The 5,422-nt window shown below is 58.2% G+C and overlaps 1 protein-coding gene and 1 long non-coding RNA gene across 2 annotated transcripts in view; one reads left to right on the plus strand and one right to left on the minus strand.

Moving 5' to 3' along the window:
• Positions 1–3,856, minus strand: part of Cdkn1a (cyclin dependent kinase inhibitor 1A) — a 6,956-nt gene extending 3,100 nt beyond the window's left edge. The window contains exon 1 of the mRNA XM_031348204.1: positions 3,752–3,856. The gene's annotated coding sequence lies outside the window, so the exon portion shown is untranslated. The remainder of the gene's footprint in view (positions 1–3,751) is intronic.
• A 218-nt stretch (positions 3,857–4,074) lies between these two features.
• LOC116075133 lies at positions 4,075–5,176 on the plus strand. The gene is made up of 2 exons (XR_004112431.1): positions 4,075–4,192; positions 4,885–5,176. It is a non-coding gene; the product is annotated as an uncharacterized LOC116075133 (long non-coding RNA).
• Positions 5,177–5,422: the final 246 nt, after the last annotated feature.

Raw genomic sequence — 5,422 nt, forward strand, 5'->3', positions numbered from 1 at the left:
CCCCCCACGCCCGTTCTGACGGAGCCTCCTCCCCGCCCCTCCCTCCTGCAGGTGCTCCAGGCTGCAGGCCTTTCCTAAGGATGCCAGCAGGCAGTAGCCTGGGGAGAGGAGAGTCTGAAGGGGTGGGGCGGGGTTATGTCTCTCTCCCAGGCTGAGCCACATCCTGCCAGGCAGATCAGGTAAGCTGGAGTCTAGACGCCTCCCAGCCCCAGACGGGCCTACAGCCTGTGCCCAAGGAACCCGTTTTACAGGCACAGAAGAAGAAGAAAAAAAATCAAAGGAACTGGTTGACCTGGCTCCTCTCCAAGGAAGAGGGATACCCGAGTGGCCGAGCCTGCCTGCTCTGCCCCGACTCCAAGACTCGGGGATGCAGCTTCTAAGGAGGGACTGGGCTCTCTCGGGCACGAGTCCAGCCTTCCAGCCTTTGAGCTTGCAAGGTGTGCCCAGTGGCTTCCCGAGGCAAGACGCCCTGGGCTCTTACCACAATACACCCCCAGCTCCTTAAGACCTCGGGGTGAGTTTGCCCACAGCTGGGAGAGAGGGGGGGAGGTACACAGACTACAATTCAAGGTAGGAAGCCAAAAGAGATGAAGAGACTGGGGGCTCAGATGGTAAAACCTGGGCCTAGCAAGGCGCTCTCTATAAAACTGGGTGTGGCAGCACACACCTGTAATCTTGGCGATCTGGAGGCAGTCGTTAGGGAAAGATCAGGGTCTACCTCGGCTACTACATAGGGAATAGCCAGCATTGTGGCTTCAATAAGTAAGACAGCCCCATCCCCAAAACACAGCACTTGGGAGGCAGAGGCTAGAAGTCCGTGAGTTCAAAGCCAACTTGGTCTGCATAATGAGAGCCCGGCTAAAAACCAGCCATACAAAACCCGGGACTAGCAAGGATGCCCACTGCCCGCAAAAGGATTCTTATGGCGCCCTGGAAAAGACCTCCGATGGCCTCTGCCTACAGGTCCGTTAATGCAACTCACAGCCATCCTCCTGCCTCAGCCTCCAGTGTGCTGGGATTGCAGTTTCGAGCCACCAAAAGCTATCTGTGAATCAATGGCGATATCACATCCTTTTAGGGCAGAGCTAACCAAGGCTCGGGATGTGTGTCTAGTATTGGTCTAGCACCGAATGATTCACTCTTCTTCTCATCTCGAGGGGCATGACTAGAGGGATCCATCAGAATCACTTGGGAAAGTCTGGGTTTTGTTTTTGTTTTCTTAAATATAGATTGAGCCTCTTGTTCTGCCTTTAACTCAGCACACCAGGCAGAGGCAGGTGATCCTTATGAGTTCCAGGCCAACAGAAATGACAGACACACACACACACACACACACACACAGAGAGAGAGAGAGAGAGAGAGAGAGAGAGAGAGAGAGATCTATATAGATATAAAAATAATCCAGATTGGTGGAGACAGGGCTCATTGGCTCATTTCTCCAGACAAACAGCCGAAGTACAAGCTTGGTGCCCTTCCCCAGACGGGTCACTCACAGGGGCCAGTGGAAGGAAGAGAGGACACCAATGGTCTCAATGCTCCTTAGGCATGAGGAAGAGCTCGGCTAACGCTGGATAGTCCCCAGTTTTTCGGAGATGAAGATAAGACCAGGAAACCAAGAAGGCACGCCCTCCACCTCGCGTCTCTCTCTCTCTCTCTCTCTCTCTCTCTCTCTCTCTCTCTCTCTCTCTCTCTCTCTCTCTCTCTCTCTCAAGGGCCAGGCTTCCCTAACAGTCCGCTCGCACACCCTGCTCAAAACCACTTCTATCATGAGCCCTCGCTTTACAGAGGCGACGTCTTCCTTCGCTGGCCACCGTGCGTATTTTAATTCCCTTTAAGCCGCGGTCTGGGCGGGTGGCAGCCGCCGGGGGCGCCCCCCCATCCCCGCGCACAGCCGGCCTTGCCGTTCTCACCGCGGCCGGGAGGGGGCGCCGTGCGCCCAGGAAATGGCGCGCGGTAGGCGGCGCGTAGGCCGAGCTGGGAGTGGTGAGTCAGTTTCCTGCCCGGCGCTGCCCGCCCGCCAAAACTGCCTGGGCACCGGAGCTGCGCGTCACCCTGGGGTGGGGAGAGGAGAGGAAAGGAGGGGGACCCCGGGCCGCAAAACACGTCACGATGAGCCCGGGCTTCCTAAATTCCCGCCTATGTTGGGAAACGAGACCGCGCGAGCACGCACACACGCACGCACACACACACACACATCCACACACGCTCACACACACACACACACACACACACTCGAATACGCACACAGACACACTCGCACGCACACACACGCTCGCACACACTCGCGCGTACACACATGCTTGCACACTCACGCGCGCGCTCGCACACACACTCGAGAGCAAAGAAAGTGCTCTTAGCTCTGGCCCCCCTCCACCTTGATCTCCACGCCCAAGGCACGCGATGAGTCAGATCCCTGGAAAATAAAAATAGACGAGGGCGAGGACAACAAAAAAAAAAAACCGCTTGAGTGTCCTCTCTGAAACGCGACGCAGGGGACCGAGGAAGCTGCCAGCGCGCCCCCACATGCCAAACCCAAGCCCAAAGTCTTTCCCGCACCACCAGGGCGCAAGGGTAGCCCTTGTCCCCAGGGCTTCGGAGTGGAATGGATGCACCCTAGTGGGCGCACTCAGCCCGGCCGCCTTCCCACACTGGGTGTGGACTGGGTCGGGGACCCCAGCCCCGGGGCGTCTGATGCCCGGCACCCCGCAAGCCTCACTCTGTCGCTCTTCAGTGCGGGCTCCTCTCGCGCCCCACGGCCACTGGTCCCGGTCGTGGTGGGCGCGGTGGGTGGGACCCTTTGCGCTTCCCGGGCTGGCAGGGTGGACAAGGCCCGCCCAGACTCCCTGTCCCCGAGGGCGCGCCGCCGAGCGGGGACCGGACACCGCGTCCTGGACCTCCCCGTGTCCCGGGTTCCCTGGGAACATGCTGTGCCCGCCAAATAGGTCACTGTGCCGCGCGGGGGAGGGGACGGGACAGGAACGAGGCTGTGCCCGGGCAGGGAAAGGGGCTTCTGCGCTGCCACCGATCCATCCCCCAGCTGTGGCGCGCTTCTGATCTCAAGCCAGTGCCCGGGGTCTCCTTGTCACAATGAGTCACCTCCTCGCCTGGCCTCCAGGACGTGCCCAGGCACGATCCCGAGGGCGGAGGACACAGCTCGCGCTGACCTCAGAGCCCAGTGGGGTGGTGGCTACCGCCAAACAGGGCACCTGGTCCACAAGGGACCCGGCGGCACCCATAGGACCAGAGAACCGCTCTGCGCTGGGCGCTTGGAGAGACAGACTTGCCGAAGCTTGTCACCGCCACCCCGGACCCCTCTCGGGACACCGTGGGCTTCACTCGTACGCCTTTAGCGAGCCGCACCTGGAATCCCTAGAAGCCCTGGCAACCAGAAGCGAGCTCCCGATAGCCGGTCCCCCGCGGGCCATCGCCCGGACCGGGTCTCCAAGGACCGGGAGAGTGGCTGCCATCCGTGGTCCTGGAGTTCATACTCTCTGTCCGCGACATAACCTGACCCTCGCCACACTCTTAACAGACCAAGCCTTCGGCCACCACCGACACACTCAGACCCACACCCGTCATCCACCTGCCGCAGGCACACCTGCGACTCTGGCGGGCACGCACAAATACACACTGGTGATACGCCCATCACCACACACACACACACACACACACACACGCTTCTGGGGACACCCTTTGGGCTCAGCGCAGAGCTGCGGGGAGCAATCATTGTCCCCTGCCGCGACGCTCTCACCTCTGAACGTCTGGGTAAGGCTGTGGATCTGCGCGGCTCCACTTCCCCTTCGCTCTGATCCGGCGGCAGCGGCTCGCACCTCTCGGCTGCTGCACTTGGCGTCGAGCTGCCCTCTTATAGCATCGGGCCCGGCCCCGCCCCTTCGGGGGGCAGGACCAGCCACGCCCTCCCCGAACCCCGGGACTCGCTGGCCCGCCCTCCCCTCTGGGAATCAAAGCCCGCGCGCCAGACAGCGAGAACCGGGCGGGCGCGCGGCGAGAGGGCGCGCCTTCCCCCTCCCCCACACCTGGGCTCTTCGCTTGTCACGCACCCCACCCCCACCCCGTCCCTCCCCCGCAGAGCCGTACCGGTCTATGAACATCAGTACAGTTAGAGCTGAGCGTTTAAGGGTCTGTCCCTGACCAACTCTGGGAAGGATTAGATCTTTTCCAGATCGCTGATGTGAGTAAATAAAATCCTAGGGCTGGGAAGGTGGGTCTGTTGGTACAAGTGTTTGCCTAGCTCGCTGCAAGTGAAGCCCGGGGTTGGATATCCAGGGCCCCATAAACTGGACAGGAGGGTTCAAGCCTGTAATCACAGCGCGCAGTGGAGGGCGGGGCGGAGGGGAAAGGGGAAAATAGGAGTTCAAGGTCGTTTGGACAGCTACCTACCCAGACGGAGACCAACTTGAAATATGTGACACTGTTTCAGATATAAATAAATAAGCCATTTGAGTACCATAGCAAAGACTTGGAATCCTACATTTGGGAGATTGAGACACGAGGGGCGTCACAGGTTCAAGACCAGCCCGGGCTATCCAGTGAGACCCTCTCAGAAACAAAACAAACCCATAAATAATTAATAAAAAAAAAAGTTTGAAATTCCAAGAAATCCCACTGTTTCTGGAGATGTTTTCCCCCTCAATTGGCCCTCTTTCCAAGAAGTTCTTCGGGCACCCAGACATCCCAACAGAGCATCTTTGGGTCCAGGACACCATCTTGTCTCCTCATTGTCTCCCAGACGAGGAAAGCAGTCCCACAGAAGTGGAGGGCAATGTCACCTGCTTCAGAAAGGGGAGAGTCTGAGTCCAGTTCTCAGAAACTCGGACTACCAGGAAAAAAACAGCCGGGTCTCCCTCCCTCTCACCTCTGCAGAAGCCAGCATGTGCACATTTCTCACACCGCAACACATCCTGCAAGGGAGAGGCTCAAGATCTGACTCGGACCACACAGCCAAGAAATGGCTACTACTTGGCCTCTGGTGAGCTGCCTGGACGGAGCACTCTGCTCACAGACTTCTTCCTCTGGCTCCAAAATGAGGGAAATGTCTAACAACCCCCCAGATCCAGTCAGTTCACAAAGACAACATTGATAAAGGACAATTCTAGAAATATCTACAGATGCTCCTGACGGATATAGAAGTAAGACATCCTCAGTTCCCACCTTCCTCCGTGTCTCTAGTCAGTTTTATTTCCTTCTGCTTGGGGCCTTTTGAGACAAGGCCTTGCTATGTAGCCCAGGGTGTCCCTCGTACTCAAGGCCATCCTCCTGCTTTAGCTCCCTTGCTTAGAGTTAAGACTGCAGGTCTGAACCGTCACACCCAGCAGAAGGGGCTTTTCTTCAGACAGTGTTGTTAAGTGGTCCAGCCTGGTCACATGGGCTCCATAGCAAGACCACTATCTCAGCTAGACAT

Source organism: Mastomys coucha, unplaced genomic scaffold (genome assembly GCF_008632895.1).
Source record: "Mastomys coucha isolate ucsf_1 unplaced genomic scaffold, UCSF_Mcou_1 pScaffold3, whole genome shotgun sequence".
In the NCBI taxonomy this organism is placed as follows: Eukaryota; Metazoa; Chordata; class Mammalia; order Rodentia; family Muridae; genus Mastomys; species Mastomys coucha.